Below are 20,713 nucleotides of genomic sequence, written 5' to 3' on the forward strand. Positions count from 1 at the left end.
AGGGGAGGGAGGCCGGCGGGCAGGCGAGGTTCGTCCCGACCCCGACCCCGACCCCGACTCCTATCTGATCCGATCCTATCCCCGGCCCAGCTCGGGCCTCTCCCCTTGCGCCCTGGCTCGGCTGGCTCAGCGAGCAGTAAGTTCTAGCCGCCCTCCGAGGCCGGGCGTGCACGGGATGGTAGAGTTGGCGTGCGTGCGTGTGTCCATCAGTGTGGCCTGGGCAAGTAAGGTGTGCGGAGAGACTGCACCTTCTCCATTAGGTGCTGAAGGTGAGGGTGGAGCAGGGAGCAAGGTTTAGTGGCAAGAACTTCCAGGCACAGGGCTGTGGTAGTCTCCTCGTTTAATGGTAACCGGGACCGAAATCGGGTTTCACAACCTCCTGTTTTAGGGTAGAAAAACTTGAATTTCCACAGCCATGTGCCACACAGTTGCTGTACCCGGGGCCATCCCGGGAGCTTTGAGATAATGAGCCGGTGAGACTCTGCTCCACCCTGGGAAGGTGAGCTAGTCTATCGGAGAATATCTGATGGGGACAAGAAGTCACAAAAAGGCTGTGTGGTGTGTAGAGGAGGGAGGGGAGGGACACTTGCCCAACACCTCCTTCTCTCTTCCAGCTGCCTCTTGAGTCACTGCCCAGTTTAGGGAGCAGTAACATAAACCAAACAGTTGCCTCCAAAATATGCATTCTGAGGAGGATTCAGGCACCGATTCAGATCCAGGCTTGAAATTTTTTTGTGGCATGTGAGGCTTCCGTGTCATCATGACTTACCAATTTATGTGAATGCAGAAATGTGACGACCAGGAACTGGGCTGAATCTTAATCTTTGGCAAATGGTCTGCATTATCCCCAAACAATTATTTTCCATGTATGTGGTTGATAGCGTATATACTCGATATGTACAAACATTTTCTCAGAAATTTAAAGTCTTTCTCTGAAGTAGTTTTCCTGTGGGGAGGGGAAAAAAACACCATAGGTTCTAATGAATAAATCATACATATCTGATATACTAATTCAGTTAAACTAATAACAAAGTAATTTTGAGGCCTTTGGAGACAGTCCTTTTTAAATTTGGAAATACTATAAGAAATGATGCTGATGAGAAATTAGTAAAGAATCCTGAGCTTTATGGATCCTCAGACAGGAAGAAGGAAGAAGGACATGCAGGATCTTACAAGGCTTTGGTTTTGTAGTTCTTACTGCTTAAATATGCTTCCAGGTGGCAGCTGTAATTGCAAGGTGACTCACATACAGCGTTTATATTCACCTGAGGCAGACCTGAGTTCTAGTTGAGGTTCGTAGGGCTCAGTCATTGTATCCAGCAGAGCCTGAATTACTAGATAGTTAACACCTTCAGAGAGCCCAGTTCGTATGTTAACTTTAGACAACCTTATTATTAAAAGTGTTGTTTAGGCAAAATTTAATTTTTGCAAAATGGTTTATAATAATTTATTAGGCCCATGGCATCATTGAAGAGTTGCTTCTGAATAGAGTCTGTAGGTTTTATAAAGGAAATCAGTCACATAGTGGCAGCTACAGACAAAGCTTACACTTTATTAACAAAAGTAAAATGATGAAAAAGAAATTGGACTCCATTGTTATCTAAACTCAATATGTATATACCAGTTTTTCTACTTTTTTAAGTAACCAAGACTGCTCATGTTAGAATTCTGAATTTATGATGTCCATTACAGAACATTTTTCTCTGTACTAAAACACAGCTCGAGAACTGCTATCTGAACTCTTGGTTTTTAGGTCTTTCTAGAACCAAGTTTCAGGTCTATGTGCAGATGAATAATTCTGAAATACCACTCTACACACTGAGGAACCTTCAGTAACACCACATTACCTATGGAATAAAATCCAAATTTTGTCTTTCTCACCACAGGTTGGTTTCAGTCTTTCTTTTTGGCTTCATTTATTATTGCTCCTCTTCAGGGACCCATCTGCTATCCCCCAAATATTCTGGCTCATTTCTTCTTCAGAGTCTTTGACTACACTCTCCCATCTTTTATTCACCTGTCTGATTCCAGTCAGTCTTTCAAGACTCAGCTCATTTCAAACCTCTTCAGGGGAGCCTTTCCTGACTTCCACCCTTCCAGCCATCATCGTGAGTGTCATTTATTAGGCTCCTCAATTACAAAGGCTGCTTGTGATGTAACTTGCTAAGACCCCTTCTTCAGGTCATCAGAGAGAAGCCTTTCTAGACCTCTATCCCTCTGATTTACCTTCCCCTTTTCACCCTCCTCCTAAAAAAGACTAAGATGGGTTTAGGAAAAAGAAATCAAGTGTATATTTTGATACTTGATTCATTTGTATTTGTTTCTGTACTGTTTTAACAGGTCTCTATTTGACCAATCCTCTGCTAGGTTCCAAATAAGAGGTAACTTCTTGTCTTGAAATAGCAAGCAAGACTTTTTCACATGTCTCACCTTTTGTCAGGGATGCTGTAGCATCAAGTATAGAGTAGGTAGTTGAATAATTGACCTCTAGGCCTTTTCAACTATAAGAGGTCCATGAATTGTATGAGATTCCCAACTAATGTATAAATTCCTTGAGGCATGATCTGTGTATTGTACATCTAAGCCAGCATTTTTCAGCTTTTGGGTTGTGACCCATTTGTAAGTCATGAAATCCATTTAGTGGGCCATAATTTGTATTTAAAAAAATAAGGTGGCAAAGTATAAAAGCATAGAAGATATCCAAGTGAATCACTCAAAAGAGGAGTGATTCTTTTGTGAAATTTTTGTTTTAATGACAGACATATATCTATGCTTTACAAAGTAAAATATATTTCTTCTGTAGGCCATTATCAAAAAAGTTTGAAAAACATTCATGTAAGCCAGTCCAGACTAGACTAGAAGGCAACTCAAGAAATAGGTGTTGGGTGTATAAATGATAAATTTAGTACTGCCCATGGCAGCGGTTTTTTATTTTTATTTTTATTTTTTAATACAGATGCAGTCTCTCTGTTGCCTAGGCTGGTCTCAAACTCCTGAGCTCAAGCGATCCTCCAGCCTTGGCCTCCCAAAGGGTTAGGATTACAGGTGTGAGCCACCACACCTGACCCCAAAACAACATCTTAATGTAAAAATTAAACTCCACCATATTTTAAAAAGCTGAGATAGTATAAATGTTTATAATAAAACATAAAAGCAACATTTCTCACAAGTCTTTGTAACTAGTAGAGATTTTAGTTCTGTCAAGATTCAAGTTTGGTATATCAATTTTGTGCTTAGCAACGTTGGTATTTGATTTGTTAAATTTTTGTTAGGAAGAGGTAGTTTTCAGATCTCAGGTGTCTTTGGGAAGGAATATTTTTATATTTATGTCTCCAGCTTCATTCCTAGCTTTTCTTTGGGATGCTAAAGTTGTACAGCTGGACTTGTTGGGCCTGTGTGGGATTGGAGAATTCAGGAGAGCACTGTTCTTCAGTCAGAACAGTTGGTCAGCTGATTGACTTGAGGCAAGTCATTTAACTTTCTTCTTCTTTTTTTTAATTTTATAAAGACGGGGTTTCACCATGTTGGTCAGGCTGGTCTTGAACTCCCAACCTCAGGTGGTCCACCCGCCTTGGCCTCCAAAGTGCTTGAATTACAGGTGTGAGCCACCGTGCCTGGCCAAGTCATTTAACTTTCACAGACCCTCAGGTATGTCACGTTTAAGTGAGGATAATGACATTGGCCTGCCTCCCTGCTTGAGTTGATGTGTGGGTCATGCGATAACGAATATAACAAATATTTGGAAAAGTACTGTGTTGAAATATTTTAAAATAAAATTTAAATCCCTCATCATTTAGAAAGGATTTGAGGCAGCTAAATGCAGAAGTATAAGATATTTTTTTGGTTATTATTATTTCTGAACTGTGACTCTGTAGTCACTTTCTTACTCAGCCCTGCCACTTAGCTGCATTCCTCTGTAGCTCTGGGCAGACGACTCTGAAAACTGCTTCATATTGGTCTTCCGTGAGCAGGTGAAGGGCACAGTCATCTGGCAGTTTTACCTGCTGTTCTATGCATGTCTCTCCAGAGCTTGCTTATTTTCCCCTTCTGCAAACATTCCGTTCATGCCATGAGCATTCAGTACACTCCTGTAAGCAAGGGTAGGGGTGGCACACCAGGTGGATTTAAGTGCAAAGACAGGACTATTGCTTTGCCACAGGTGCCTTTACAGCCAGCAGTGAACAGTTAGACATAGTCACCTTCCTCTCAGCGGAAAACAGTCCTCTTCTCAGTAGCCATCTTATGTTCTTGAGACCCTTTTGGTATAAATAACAATGTCGCAGGAAATTTCCTGAAGCAACTGAAATGAACCATAGAAATGAGATTGTTCTTTCCGTATCACACAGCTGGGATAGACTGCTTAGAGTAGTTTGTACTTGCAGCACTGACTTTGCAGTAGGATCGTATTTAAAAAAAAATTTAACACTCAGCTATGGGTACAAAGATAGTCACTGGAGCATTATTTTATTTTATTTTATTTATTTGAGATGAAGTCTTGCTTTGTTGCCAGGCTGGAGTGCAGTGGCACGATCTCAGCTCACTGCAACCTCTGCCTTCTGGGTTTAAGTGATTCTCCTGCCTCAGCCTCCTGAGTAGCTGAAACTACAGGCGCATGCCACCACACCCAGCTAATTTTTGCACTTTTATAAGAGACAGGGTTTCATCATGTTGGCCAGGATGGTTTCCATCTCTTGACCTCATGATCCACCTGCCTTGGCCTCCCAAAGTGTTGGGATTACAGGCGTGAGCTTCTGCACCTGGCTGCATTATTATTATTATTATTTTATTTTGAGTCAGGGTCTTGCTCCATTGTCCAGGCTGGAGTACAGTGATGCAGTCATGGCTCACTGCAGCCTCAACCTCCAAAGTTCAAGTGATCCTTCCACCCCAGCCTCCAGAGTAGCTGGAACTGCAGGTGCACACCACTAACCTGGCTAATTTTTTATTTTTTGTAGAGACAGGATCACCCTATGTTGCCAAGGCTGATCTTGAACTTCTGGGTCCAAGCAGTCCTCCTACCTTTGCCTCCCAAAGTGCTGGAATTAAAGACATGAGCAGCCGCTTCTGGCCTGAAGCATTAAGAGCAAAAAGAAAGTGGTAATCATCATTTGCTGATATGGACGTAGTACCAAGATATCAAGTGAATAATGCATGTTACAAAATAGTGTGCATAATATGATTCATTTTGGTAAATAAATGTATGTATATATGCACATATTGTTTTCTCTGGTAGAAAAGAAAAGCATAAACAGTGATTTCTCTTTGGTGGATGGAGTGGGGTAGTGAGAGAAGTTCTTATTTTTTCCATTTAATACTACTCCTTAGTGTTTGAATTTTACAGCTGTATACAGCATTAAGTATTTCTAAAAAGTGCCAAGGGGTTATTTGGGTTGTGAGATTGTATATAATTTTTCTTTCTTTCTTTTTATATTAATTTTATGCTTCTAAAGCACTCATGTTTTTAAAAGAACAGTCAAAAAACATCAAAATGCTCATAATAAAAACATGCCAGGTAAACATGCCATAATAAAAACATGCCAGATAAAGCAATGCTATTAAGTATATTTGACAGTAAGTATTTGTTTTTCTAAAATCTCCTTCTCATTACCCATACCTCTTATATTCTCAGACTGCCATCTTTGCACACACACACCCCATTTCTCATTTGGTTAAATTCATCTGGGGAATAAAGGGCAAAAAGACATTCCTATTTATTAACTTTGAAAAGTAGATAAATAATTAATAGCCCAGGAGTCCCTGCATAGACTCTAAACAACAGGCCCTTTGGGCAGTCTTCCTTCTTCTCGGTTTCAAATGTGTTGTTCATCCCTCTGGCCTTATGATAATCATAATAATCAATGGTAAAACACAATTATGACTGTTAACAAATTCTAATTATCATAAGAAAATGTTTCTGAATATGTATGTGCATCCTTTATAGAGATAATGGACCAATAACTAGGCATTTAAAACTGAAAAATTTTAGACTGTAGATTATTCATAAAATTTAAAAAATTATTGAAGGGATCTTGAGACTTCTAAAGTTTATTATTATTTTTAAAAGTTGTGCTCTTTACTAAATAATACTAAATGTATAGGCAAACATGAAATATTATAATAGCCTAAATTAAAAAAAATTTGTGGAATGAAAGACCATGAATGCCAGTCATTAACAACAAAAGAACAAAACAGTAACTCTTAGCTTCTTTTTTTTTTTTTTGAGACAGAGTTTTGCTCTTGTTACCCAGGCTGGAGTGCAATGGCGCGATCTCGGCTCACCACAACCTCCGCCTCCTGGGTTCAAGCAATTCTCCTGCCTCAGCCTCCCGAGTAGCTGGGATTACAGGCATGCGCCACCATGCCCAGCTAATTTTTGTATTTTTAGTAGAGACGGGGTTTCACCATGTTGACCAGGATGGTCTCGATCTCTTGACCTCGTGATCCACCCACCTTGGCCTCCCAAAGTGCTGGGATTAAAGGCGTGAGCCACCGCGCCCGGCCTAACTCTTAGCTTCTTGTGGCTAGTGGAGGGGTGCTGGCAAACTTAGGACTAACAGTTTGAGAGATCAGTTGATTCCCTTAATTTTTTTTTTTTTTTTTTTTTTGTGAGACAGGGTCTTCCTTTGTCACTCAGGCTGGAGGGTGGTGGCATGATCATGGCTCACTGCACCCTCGATTGTCTGAGCTCAAGCAGTCCTCCCACCTCAACCTTCTGAGTAGCTGGGACCAGAGGCATACAGTACCACACCTGGCTAAGTTTTTATAAAGACAGTGTCTCCCCATGTTTCCCAGGCTGGTCTTGAACTCCTGGGCTCAAATGATTCTCCCGCTTCAGCCTCCCAAAGTGCTGGGATTACAGGCAAGAGCCCGGCCTCTTTTATTGGGGTTTGTATCATCACACATAAGAGTAGCCTGTCTCCGTACATTCCTGAAAAATGAGGATGTACATTTTCTGCTACACTTCCGACCCCTTATTTCAGAATGTCTTTTTCTCTGTTCCCCAGATTATTGACAAATACTATGGCATAGAAGTAGATGTGTTTAAGGCTTAAGCAGAGTGTCAGCAACACTGTTCTTTTCATTTCATTTCCTAGTGCCCACTTGTTCCATTCTTATCCTTTTTTTTTCCTGTGATGGTGCATGTCCACAGCAGGGCTTCTGTAATAATGAAATAATGGAGCTAACATTGTGGGAAAACAATGGTTCTAAGTGCTTTACATATATTGTACTATCGTAATCTGCCCATCAACCTTATGCAGCCTGTGTTTTCATTAGCCCATTTTACAGGTGATAAACTGAAGCATGGAAAACTTGAGGTCATATAGCTGGTGTGTGGCTCCAGAGCCATATTCTCAACCCCTTCATTACATGACTTTTCAGAGATGGCTTGTGTTAGTCCACAAAGTAGCCATTTTTGAACTTTTCCCTTTTTGGATCTATGAAACCTTGGCTCCTCATTTTTGAAGCCTGTATCATATCATTAACCAAATTAGTAGTAGGTAAGTGAGCCCATTAGGGACACTAAAAGATTTTCTTTCCTCTAGAAGCTATCACGGGGGTACCTGAATGCTTTGTACCAAAGATATAGTTCATTTCTCCAAGAAGTCCTTGTTGAAACAGACATTATGTCCAGTAAGGACAGCACACTAAGCTAGGCATTAACTTGGAGATTTATCAATTTAGGACACTTCACCTTGAAGTAGTAAAGGAAGGCGAGAAGGAAGAAATGAATTTTCTTTGCAATTCTGTATGGCAATAAAAAATTTAAAAATTAAAACATGTATTTTCTTTCCATGTGAACTGAGAAGCTCTTCCAAACCTGGAGGGCTTCCTGGGAGACACATTAAGTCAGAAGGTCCTAGCCAGGTTTATATTTTCAACCACTTGCATCTATCTAATGAGGGTTTCTAAACTGTGTAGGCCTGTAGTAGTCTTGAATCCTGGAATAAGAGCCAGACTTGATTTATACAGGAATTCATACTTGATTACTCCATTAGCAGCTCCAGCTAGATCAGCTGGCAAAGGAAGCCACAGATACCTAACTGAGATGAGGCTCGATAGCATAAGCTTAATATTGAGGGACAAGACAGGAAAGGTCAGCTCAGGGAGAATACAGGAGCTTCTTTTAAGAGTCTTCTGTTTTAGACAGAGCAGCCAGGCTACTTAGAGACCATATCTTGGCATAGACCCCAAAGAATATAGGTAAATGATTGCTCTGCCCTATCTAGGTTCTTAATAATATATGTATATTTAGGCTGATTCTCTGAGAGTAGACACACTGTCGCCTGTGCTGGTCAGTGTGCAGATGTGGTTTGGGATGTCCTCCGTTTCAGAACTGCTTGATAGTGAGGGGGTGGCCAAGATGATTTCTTGAGGTCCTTATAGCCTAGGGATTCAGTGTTTGTGGAATGTGCATTGCTACTATATAATCTTATTTGATTAGGCCAGGTAGAGGCAGAAGAGAAGAGTCATAAATAGGCAAACAGTATAAAACCTTGGATTTGCTCTAGATTTAAAAAAATTTTTATTATGCTGTATTTTAAACATACATAAAGGTAAAGAGATGGTATAGCAATTCCCATGTCCCCACCCATCCAGCTATGATAGCTATCAACTCCTCTATTCTTGTTTTATCTATCCTCTCTCCTGATTATTTTGAAGTAAAAATCCAGGATATTATTTATTTATAATATATTTACTTATACTTTGATATATAGCTCTAAAAAATAAAATCTTCTTTTGAAAATATTACCATAATACCATCATCACACCTAAAAAATTAATATAGTCATCAGATATGCCATTAATCTTCAAATTTTTCCAACTGTCTCTCAATTTCTTTTAACAGTTGGCTTGTATGAAGCAGGAGTCAAAAAAGGTCCACAAGTTGCATTGGGTTTTTTTTTTTTTTTTTCTGAGATGGAGTCTTGCTTTGTCGCTCAGGCTGGAGTGCAGTGGCACAATCTTGGCTCACTGCAACCTCCGCCTCCCAGGTTCAGGTAATTCTCCTGCCTCAGCCTTTTGAGTAGCTGGGATTACAGGCGCACGCCACCATGGCTAATTTTTGTATTTTTAGTAGAGACGAGGTTTCACCATATTGGTCAGGCTCGTCTCAAACTCTTGATCTTGTGATCTGCCTGTCTCAGCCTCCCAAAGTACTGGGATTACAGAGGTGAGCCACCACACCTGGCCCTGGTTTTTTTTAGTAAACATTTTTATTAAAGTATAGTATGTAGAGAAAAGTATATAAATCCTTAATTGTACAACTCAGTTTTTTCAAGTGAACATACCTGTGAAACCATCACCTAGGTCATGAAATAGACCATTACCAGAACTCCTATAGTATCTTATTGTAGTTTTGATTTGCATTTCTTTGATGACTAATGGTGTGTGTGTATATAAATACATAAGTGTATGTATAAACATACACATTTGTATGTCTATATATGTATCTTTTTTGCTAATTGGATGTTTTGTGAAGTGCCTTTTCAAGTCTTTTGCTGGTTCCTCCTCTTTTAAGATTGTGTTGCCTTTTGGCTGGGCATGGTGGCTCACACCTGTAATCCCAGCACTTTGGGAGGCCAAGGTGGGCGGGTCACCTGAGTCAGGAGTTTGAGATCAGCCTGGCCTGTATGATGAAACCTTGTCTCAACTAGAAATATGAAGATTAGCTGGGCATGGTGGTGCATGCCTGTAATCTCAGCTACCTGGGAGTCTGAGGCAGGAGAATCGCTTGAACTTGGGAGGTGGAGGTTGCAGTGAGCCGAGATCGTGCCATTGCACTCCAGCCTGAGCTACAGAGTGAGACTCTGTGTCAAAAAAAACAAAAACAAAAAGATTGTGATGTCTTCTTCTTATTGATTTGTGGAATTCTGTGTACATTCTGGATATGAGTCCTTTGTTGGATGTATGTACTGCAAATTTCTTTTCCCTCTGTGTGGTTTGTTTTCGTTCTCTTAATGTTGTCTTGATGAACAGAAGTTCTTAATGAAATCCAGTTCATCAGTTGTTCTCTTTATGGTTTGTGCTTTTCATGTTTCACTTTAGAAGTCATTTCTTGTCTGCAAGGGCATGAAGATACTCTCCTGTGTTATATCCTCTGGAAGTTTCAGTGTTTTGCCTGTCATGTTTATGTCTACAACCATTCTGGAATTTAGTTTTCTGAGTGGTGTGAGGTAGGGGCCACGGTTCATTGTTTTTCCATGTGGATGTTCAGTTGACCCACACCACAGGGTAAACAAAATCCTTTCCCCTCTGTCTTGCAGTGATGTCATTATAAATTAGAGCACTGTGCATGTGTGGGTGTGTTTCTAAACTCTCTGCTCAATTGCTTTATTCACATATCTTTATGCTTTAACTGGCAAAAGTTTGGGCTAATACCATACTGACTTAATTGGTGCTGTAATTTTATAAGTTTGCCATCTGGTAGTATAATTATTTCAACTTTTTTTTTTTTGTCAGTATTGTCTTAGCTATTCTTGGCCCTTTGCATTTTATATAAAATGTAGACTTGTCTTGTCAATTTCCACAAAAAATTTTGTGAAGTTTTGATGGGAGCTGCATTCAATCTTTGAGTCAATTTGGGGAGAACAGACATCTTTATAATATCAAATCGTTGTGTCTAGGAATATAGCATATTTCTCTACTTATCTAGTTTTTAAGTCTTTAATTTTTCTTAGTAATGTTTCATGGTTTTCTGTGTAGAAGTCTTGCACATCTTTTATTAGATCTATTCCTAGGTATTGGATGTTTTTTGATGCTAATGTAAATGATATGTTTAAAATTTCATTTTTCTCTTCCTGTCCTAATGTTAATTAAGACTATCAACAGGGACTTCATCATCAAAGATGAATGCCCACATCAGTAGTATTCTTTAGTCTTGAATTAAGGAGCTTCATTTAAGAGTCTACTGTTAAAAGACTCAAATTAAGTCTAAATTCCACATAGAAATAATTTAATGATACAGCTGGTGTTTCATTATTTTTAAAAGATCAGATTTAAATTCCCCCTTTGGAAGCACTGGGAAGGGGGGGACTCAAAGAAGTCTATCTAGGTAAGGAAGGAGTCTCCTGGGCAGAATTCATCCTAAGGGAGCTGGAGCCAGACTGGACCCAGCTGAGCCTGTAACAGAGCCCTTTTGCGGGGGCAGCAGGGGGTAAGTAGTGTTGGTCATTCACTTGCCTTCTAGCTTGGGTGCCCATGGACTTACAGCTCATCTCAGTCCCTTGGAGGATAATGTAAGAAGGACAGGATGCAAGTAAAAATGTAAAGAACTTTTAAGAATTGTGTTAGTCAGGGTTCTCTCAAGAGACAGAACCAAAAGGATAGATTTAGATCTCTAGATGTATGAGAGGGAGCTTATTAGGAATTGGTTCACTTGATTCTGGAGGCTAAGTCCCTCAATAGGGCATCTGCAAGTGGGAGCCCCTGGAATGCTGGTAGTGTGGCTCAGTCCAAGTCTGAAAGCCTCAGAACCAGGGAAGCTGATGGTGTACTTCTCAATCTGAGGTGGAAAGCCCAAGAACATAGAGGGCTGCTGGTTAAGTCCTGGAGTCTCAAGGCCAGAGAGCCTGGAGTTCTAATGTCTGAGGGCAGGAGGAGGAGAGTGTCCCAGCTCCAGGAGAGAAGAAATCCTTTTCTCTCCTTTTTTTGTTCGATCTGGGCCCCCAGCCAGTTGGATGGTGCCTGCCCACATTGAGGGTGGGTCTTCCCCACTCAGTCCACTGACTCACACACCAGTCTCCTTTGGAAACCCTGGCAGACACACCCAGAAACAGGGCTTCACTATTTTTCTATTCTTTAATGCAGTCAAGTTGGCACCTAAATTTAACCATCACAGTGGTAATTTCAGGAAACACTGGACATAAGCTGTATCTGCCTTTGATGTCATATTACAAAGAGAGGGCATTCTCCCTTACCTTATAATGAACCCCTGTGGCTTTGGCAACCTATGGCAGGACCACCAGAGGCATCCCCATGGCCAGTAAGAGTGGTGGTAGTAAAAATAATAGCTGGCATTTATTCAGTGCCTGCTATGCTTTAGGCACTATTCTAAGCACTTTATAAATATTAACCCATTTAATCATCACAAGCACCTCCCATGAGGTAGGCTAGAGATTAATGATGGTAATAATATTATTATTGTTCCACTTAGGGTGGAAACTAAGGCACAGATGGGCTAAATAATTTGCCCAGGGTCACACAGCTCATCAAGGGCAAAGCCAGGATTCCAACCCAAGCTGGCGGTCACTAGAGCCCATGCTCTTAACATCATATAGTATTTCAAGTGGCAGCAGCAGATGGGGGCTGGAGGAGGAGAAAATGAATAAACTCAGTCAGGGATGGTGGCAATGCCTGTAGTCCCAGCTACTTGGGAGACTGAGGTGGGAGGATTACTTGAGCCTAGGAGGTTGAGGCCACAATGAGCTATGATTGTGCCACTGTACTCCAGCCTGGATGATAGATTAAGATCTTGTCTCTCAAAAAATACAAAAACACACAAAAAACCCATCAGAAATAAACTGGAGATCCCCACAGAGTGTCTTGCTAGATAGCTGATTGTACTTGCTTTTGAGCACCTGTGAGATGTCCTTTGAGGACTGTCAGAATTATCTTGGAATGGAAATGGGATTACCTTAGAAGAGGCTGGGGTTAAATTAGCAATTAAAGTCAAGAAAAATGAAACATAGGGGAGGTAATTATAATTTGATCTTTAGATCAGATTCAGACTTAAGAAACATTACATTCATTGATTTTTTTTCAAGTTTGTCACCTTAAAGTTTCCTTGGAGTAAGTGGAATCATGACTTCTGGTCTGTTCTTTCTCTGAGGTGACAGGCACATCTATATTTAGACCAATAGTCATGCGTCCTGGTGATGGATCAGTGTGTGCCTCCCAAAATGGCCGTGCAGTACAATCCCATGTGTATCGTTATAAACAGATAAATCAACAGCACTGTAGATTTGATGTACGCACACCAGAGGGACTTTTATACGCACTTACTTATTCAGCATTTAAACTCACATATATGCTAGGACCATAGATATCCCCTTGGGCAAGTGTCCGTGAGCTCATGCAAGCAAGTGGACTCAGATTCAGCCACCTCACAGGCAGAGTGAATTTAGAGCTCCAGAGGCCTCACGCCTGCCTGAGAGCCATTCATTTCCATGAAGAACGTCACAATTTCTCCCACTGACATGAATCAGAAAGTGGGATTCTCTTTAACCCCATCCTTTCACGTCCCGCATCTCCTGTGTCACTAAGCTCTATTGATCCTACCCTTTTAATAGCTTTTAATCTGTCTCCTCTCTTCCATCTCCATTGCCACTAATAGTTTGGGTTTACATTTTTTTATTCCACCTGGATTAGGCAATAACCTCCTGAATGTTTTACTCTTTTCTCTAATTTGTTGCTGTCACTGGTACCAAAATTATCTTTTTTTTTTTTTGATATGGAGTTTCGCTCTTATTGCCTAGGCTGGAGTGCAATGGTGTGATCTTGGCTCACCACAACTTCTGCCTCCTGGGTTCAAGCAACACTCCTGCCTCAGCCTCCCAAGTAGCTGGGATCACAGGCATGCACCACCATGCCTGGCAAATTTTTCATTTTTAGTAGAGATGGGGTTTCTCCATGTTGGTCAGGCTGGTCTTGAACTCCCGACCTCAGGTGATCTGCCCTTCTCGGCTTCCCAAAGTGCTGGGATTATAGGCATGGGCTACCATGCCTGGCCTTTTATTTTATTTTTTTTCAAGAGAGGGGGTCTTGCCTTGTCACCCAGGCTGGAGTGCAGTGCAGCGATCATAGCTCACTGCTGACTTGAATTCCCAGGCTCAAGTGATCCTCCCATCTCAGCCTCCTGAGCTAGGACTACAGGCACGCACCACCACCCCCAGCTACAAAATTATCTTATAAGGCATGAAACCATTATGTCACTTCCCCACTTAAAACTTTGTAAAACGATTTCAGTGCCCCTTACTGCTTAGATGATAAAATCTAATGCCCAGGTACTGGTCTGCATGGCTCCCTAAGAACTGGCCCATGCCTGTCTTTCAAGGCCTGGTCTTCCTCAAGTTCCTCACCTGTGGCTCCAGTCACACCAGACCTCTTAGGGTTCCTGGAACCCATGGCCTGCTTTCAGACTTGTTGCGATGCTTCTCAGATGCCTTACCTGCTACCCCCTTCTCAATCTTGTCCTTTTGACCAGCTGGTAACTTTCCTTGGCAATTACCCTCATACCCATACCAAGACAGTATGTGGGTAATCTCTAAGGAAAGTTAAGAGCTTGAAATGCTTCTTCAAGCATTTCTCCCACCACATGGTATTCTATAATGTCTGGCTTCCCTGGTAAGGACCTGGTAGGGTCCATGAAGGAAGATCTTACTCTTCATTGTATTTCTAGTATACCACAGGCACTTTGTGGATATTTGCTGAATGGATTCTTCCATCCATCCAACCGTCCATTCATTCTTTCAACACATACACACATATATGTGTACACACACACACACACACACACACACACATACACACACAGATATTATTGGGAAGCCCCATGAGCCAGAATAGCTTCAGAGACTGCCACAGTAAATACTTCTTGAGCACTTGCTATATGCAAGACACTTTGATGTGCTAGAAATATGCAGTGAACAAGACACAAAATCTTTATTTCCATGGAGCTTATATTCTTTTAAGCTTACGGAAACTTGTATTCTAATCTTATATTGTATCTTCTAGGGAAGACCACCAAAAAGAAAGAAAGAAACAGGAAGTGTATCAAAAAGAAAGAAATAAACTGGAAATGTATCAGGTGGTGTGAAGTGCTAGGCAGAGAATTAAATTAGGGTCACATGACACAGTGCTTGGGATGACCCTGTCTGCTGAATGGCCAGGGAGGGCCTCTCTCAGGGGTACCCTTGAGGCTGAGATCTGAATGAACTACTCTTGTGAAGATCAGGGTAAAGAGCATTCCAGGCAGAGGGAACAGATAATACAAAGGCCTTAGGGTAAGAATGAACTGACTTTTAGAATAAACACCCTGGTTAACTAAAGCCAGGGCATTGAAAGGACACAGTGACGAAAATGCCTCTAAGGGAGATAGAACTGAAGAAAGCTCATAGCTGGTTCTAGAGCCAAAAGTAAATTATTCTTTAAGACATACTAGATACTTATTGGCAGCTGCTAATAGCAAAATAAAAAAGGTCCTGTTGTTCACAACTGATGCACAAAAGCACTTAGGAATGTAGGGGCAGACACCCCCTCTGCATTTCACTTGGTGCCAAGTGATCTGTGTCAGGATGGCCTGTGTGAAGAAGCCACCAGTTACAGTTCACGTGGGTTTCCATTATTTGGGCTTTCACTTTGCCCAAGGCACACAGTGGATATAACCACAAGAATGTGAACATTTTTGTTCTGCAATGTGTTTATTTTAATCTTTACAGTGGGAAAGACCCTTAATTTATCTATCCTCATTATTTTCCAATCTCATGTTTTCTGTTTCCTTCCTGTGCTCCCTGAAAAACAAGATGCCATATCTAAAATCCTGTGTGCTTTTGTGCAGGGCAAAGCCATGTCCTCGTGCACAGTCGTGGGCATGGCTGAGGGTTATGTAACAAGAGCTGTTCCTAGTACAGTTGGCTCCTGCAGGAGACCATGATGTGGCAACTACAAAGCTCATCGCAGGTAGGCTGAGCGTGAACTTGCCAAGCAAGAGCTGTGGCTCGGGGCAGCCTGTTGGTCAGCTTTGTTCTGACTCAGAATTATTCCCTTGAAACCCTGGGTTTGGGTTCAGAAGACCCAAGAGTTCTATTTCATAGAAGGGTGCTTCTGCCAGAGTCATGATGTACTTGAGATCTATACTTTTTTTTTTTGTCCCCATGGGTGGGTAGATATTGGAAAGGAGATCTGCTCTGATAAACGTGTTCCCATTCTTGTGGTTATATTAATCGAATAGCTTGGTCACACCAAGGCCATGTCTAAACAATGTAATAGTGCCTGCTATGGCACATTGATCTAGTTTTGTTTTTCATTTAATTATGTCCCTGGTTATTCTTGTGAGCACTGACTGTCTAGAAAATGTATTCATCCATGCGCTGTACTTTAGGATTGAAAGGAATTTTGGAGCCGTGCATGGTGGCTCACGCCTGTAATCCCAGCACTTTGGGAGCCCAAGGTGGGTGGATCACAAGGTCAGGAGATTGAGACCATCCTGGCCAACATGGTGAAACCCTTTCTCTACTAAAAATATGAAAATTAGCTGAGTGTGGTGGCGCCTGCCGGTAAGCCCATCTACTTGGGAGGCTAAGGCAGGAGGATCGCTTGTATCCAGGAGGCAGAGGGTGCAGTGAGCTGGAATCGTGCCATTGCATTCCAGCCTGGTGACAGAACAAGACTCCATCTCAAACAAACAAAAAAAAGAATAAGAAAGGAATTTTGGACTTCTAAACTTTTCAGACGCGGCAACTGAGGTCCTGGATGATTAGGTCTTTGGCCCAGGGGAAGAAAGTGGGTTGGTGTCAGAGCTGGGTTTAACAGTCTTGGCTCCCTGACTTCTAGAACAGTTCTCTTCCCAGTCAGATTGCCTCTAGTTAGTAAAGGGAGGTAACAAAGTGGTAACCACATGACTTTTCCTTTTTCTTTTAAGCTAATAGTCCATATTTAAAAATAGAGAGATTACACATAGGAATCTGGACTTCTGGTTTCTCTTCAAAGACTTGGATCCACACTTTTGCAAAACAGATGGTTGGCATTAACAATGGCTTCTGCTTTTATGCAGGTTATGTGCTTTTGAATTTACCAGAGTCGCCACTATTCCCTATTGCCTCCCAGCTATTGAGGTTGACTATCAACTGCCACTTGCAGTACTGTTGTATTTATTGTGACTTTTGAAATTCATCCTTGTTGCACTATTGTATTTCTGATAGTAGAATTAAGAGGAAGGTGAACTATTTCTTACAACCATGTCTCTCTCTTTTTTTTAGACAGAGTCTCACTCTATTGCCCAGGCTGGTGTGCAGTGGCACGATCTCGACTCACTGCAACCTCTGCCTTCTGTGTTCAAGTGATTCTGCTGCCTCAGCCTCCTGAGTAGCTGGGATTACAGGCGCAGGCCACCACAGCTGACTAATTTTTGTGTGTGTGTGTGTTTTTTTCCGCCTAACCAGTGTACTATTTTTTTATTTTCTTTTCTTTTTCTTTTTAATTTTTGTATTTTTACTAGAGACAGGGTTTCACCATGTTGGCTAGGCTGGTCTTGAACTGACCTCAAGTGATCCACCTGCCTTGGCCTCCCAAAGTGCTGGGATTACAGGCCTAAGCCATTGCACCTGGCCCCATGTCTCTTAAAAGTGGGCTGGGCTGTGCTGGCCGTGATGGCTCACACCTGTAATTCCAGCACTTTGGAAGGCTGAGGTAGGTGGGTCACTTTAGCTCACAAGTTTGAGACCAGCCTGGGTAACAAACTGAGACCCTATCTCTACAAAAAATACAAAAATTAGTTGGTGTGTTAGTGTGCACCTGTTGTCCTAGCTACTCAGGAGGCTGAGGTGGGAGGATGGCTTGAGCCTGGAAGGTGGAATTTGGAGTGAGCCCAGATTGCACCACTGCACTCCAGCCTGGGCAATAGAGCCAGACCTTGTCTAAAAAGTAAAAATAAAAGTGGGCTCTGTTTCTTTTTCTTTTTCTTTTGAGACAGAGTTTTGCTCTTGTCACCTAGGCTGGAGTGCAATAGTGTGATCTCAGTTCACTGTGACCTCTGCCTCCTGGGTTCAATCGATTCTCCTGCCTCAGCCTCCCGAGTAGCTGGGATTATAGGCGCCTGCCACCATGCCCAGCTAATTTTTGTATTTTTAGTAGAGATGGGGTTTCACTATGTTTGGCAGGCTGGTCTTGAGCTCCTGACCTCAAGTGATCCACTTGCCTCCGCCTTACAAAGTGCTGGGATTACAGGTGTGAACCACCGCACCTGGCAAAGGGGGCTGTATTTCAAGAAGAAATGGATTTTTAAAAAAATTAAAGTATTTCAGGTATTATATATTATATATAATATAATATATATTATATAATATATATAAATTACATGTATATATAATATACACAATCTTGAGCAAAAAATTAGCTCAAGATTATATATATTATATATACATATACACACACACATATACATATAAATGTGTGTGTATATATATATTTTTAATTTAGAGAGACATGGTCTGTCTGTCACCCAGGCTGGAGTGCAGTGGTGTGATCATGGCTTACTGCAGCTTTGACTTCCTGGGCTCAACCCATCTTCCAACCCTTCCACTTTAGCCCTTCTGAGTAGCTGTGTCCACAGACATGAGCCACCATACCTGGCTTTTTTTTTTTTTTTTTTTTTTGTAGAAACAGGTTCTCACAATGTTGCCCAAGCTTGTCTTGAACTCCTAGGCTCAAGGGATCCTCCTGCTTTGGCCTCCCAAAGTGTTGGGGTTATAGGCGTGAGCCACTCTACCTGGCCTGAAGATATTATGAAACAAATCTATTTGGCATCTGTAGTCACTGGAGGTTGCAACTGTTACGCTAAGTTCTAACACTATAATCAGAAGAACTTTGGATATTTCACTGTGAGGTTGTTGTATACCTTTGACAAGGCTTTAAAAAAATTATTTTAATTTTTAGAGGTGGGTTCTTGCTATGTTGCCCAGACTGGAGTGTAGGGTACAGGCTATTCACAGGCATGATCAAAGTGTACCACAGCCTCAAAATTGTGGGGTCAAGCCATCCTTCTGCCTCAGCTGCCTTAGTGGCTGGGACTCCAGGTGCCTGCCACTGTGCCCTGCTACCTTTGACAAGTTTTGAAAGGAGATTTTCATAGCATTGAGGGGAGAAGAAAAGTGAAACGAAGAGAAGAAATGGGGCCCTTCTTTATCCTCCCTCCCCTCAACAGAACTATTAAAACCCAAGATCAGCTTGTTTAGATACTGAGTCACATTGTCCAAAAGACTGTATATGAAGAATCTCTGTCTTAACTTTAGGCAGAATTATCTCGAACTGTTCTAGTATGATGGTAATCATGGCAGCACAGTAACTGGGGAAATTAGAACTGAGGGTTTCTCTTCCATTTGCTGAAATAATAGCAAGATTGCTTGAAGAAAATACACTATATTATTCTAAGAAATAAATTACAAATAAGCAACACCCAAAATGTCCCTCACTCATGGTTCCTTGAGTAAAAGGTGCTATGCTTTATCTACCCAATATTGTGGTGGTATCATTTATGGGCTCATTTCTACTTGTGAGTTTTGTTTTTCAGATCTCTGCTTCTAGCTATCCTTCCACTCTATCAACTAATATTTCTTTTGCAAAGCTAGGAAGCTTGGTAAGGTTAAAGATAATTCAGCTATATTATGTCGAACATAATTGAAATGTCATAAACCAGCCAGAGAGCAGGAGAACCAGTTCTCTCTTGTTTCTTTGGTGTAGTCTGTTTACTTTTCTGGTCCCGTCACTGAAGCCTGGACTGAGAGACCTGGTGAGGAATGTTTCCTCAGGAGTTTCGACAGGCACAGCTATTTGTCACTGCCTCAGAAGCTGCGTGGCTGTAGGTGAGGAAGGCTGCCCTTGTGGAAGGGATAATTATAGTCAGTGACCTGTCTGAGCTTTTAGCTTGGCCTCACTCTGCACCCAAGCTCGTGACTGGCTCAGGAAGTCTTCAGCTTCTGTGTTCACATCAATGATTTCCTTCCTTGCTTTCTAGAAGGGAATTGGCCTCTGGTACTGGTGAAGAGATGGGAGATTCTCAGTCAGGCATTTTACCTGACTGAGTGCGGGGCTTGGAGGTGGAGTCACTTGTGGAAGGATTAACTAGAGGGAGCAGTCACTGTCATTAGAATACCATACACATGGCAAAACCAAATATAACCACCCACCTCCTCTGACTCACCTACTTAAAGCATGAATAACCTGGAGGAGGTGGTGGCAAGCAGGTACAGAGATGCTCCTTGACTTTCAGTGGGGTTGTATCTCAATAAACCCATCGTAAGTAGAAAATATTGTAAGTCGAAAATGCGTCTAATCCACCTAACCCACAGAACTTCATAGCTTAGCCTAGCCTACCTTAAACGCGCTCAGAACACTACAGTAGCCTACAGTTGGGCAAAATCATCTAACATAAAGCCTATTATATAATAATGATGAATAGCATGTAGTTTATTGAATAATGTACAGAAAGTGAAAAACAGCATGGTTGTATGGGTACTCGAAGTATGGTTTTTACTGAATATGTATTGCTTTCACACCATCGTAAAGTTGAAAAATTATAAGCTGAACCATTGTAGGTCAGAGACCATCTGTATTTGCATCAGTGAGGTGGGGGCCTGAATCCACCCTCCTTTCACCCTCACCACCCCATCCTCAAGGTACACATTGACCAGTGAAGTCTGTCTTGGCCTTGTGAAACCCTTATCGTTTGAATGGCACAATGAAGTAGAACTTGTGACTGATAGGAAGACTTTGCAGAAGTTTGGAATGTTCTTTGGCTTACCAGGAATCTAGTAGACCTAGGATCATCCAAATGTCACCAAAGAGTGAGTTTGGTGCCCAGAGAGGAGGCCCATTATTAACCCTTCCTTGAGGTAGACACATCCAGGGCAGATGAGGGTGATGCTGGACGGTCTTTGCCCATGGCTCAGTCTGACCCTACTCAGGAAGAGGATATAATAGGAATAGCATTATGAGAGAT

The 20,713-nt window shown here is 41.6% G+C and overlaps 1 protein-coding gene across 6 annotated transcripts in view; it reads left to right on the plus strand.

Annotated features, from left to right (window-relative positions):
- CNIH3 (cornichon family AMPA receptor auxiliary protein 3) overlaps positions 1 to 20,713 on the plus strand; it is a 296,652-nt gene that overhangs the window by 1,286 nt on the left and 274,653 nt on the right. Inside the window, exon 1 of one of the 6 annotated variants that reach the window (XM_012459769.3) lies at positions 128 to 269. The exons of 3 other annotated variants lie outside the window; for them this stretch is intronic. The gene's annotated coding sequence lies outside the window, so the exon portion shown is untranslated. Of the gene's footprint in view, positions 1 to 127; positions 270 to 18,604; positions 19,578 to 20,713 lie in introns of those variants that run through there. 2 more of the 6 variants (XM_064383549.1, XM_021677321.2) reach the window with 2 other exon arrangements.

Source organism: Aotus nancymaae, unplaced genomic scaffold (assembly GCF_030222135.1).
Source record: "Aotus nancymaae isolate 86718 unplaced genomic scaffold, 86718_ANA_hifiasm-v0.15.2.pri h1tg000032l_0, whole genome shotgun sequence".
Lineage (NCBI taxonomy): Eukaryota > Metazoa > Chordata > Mammalia > Primates > Aotidae > Aotus > Aotus nancymaae.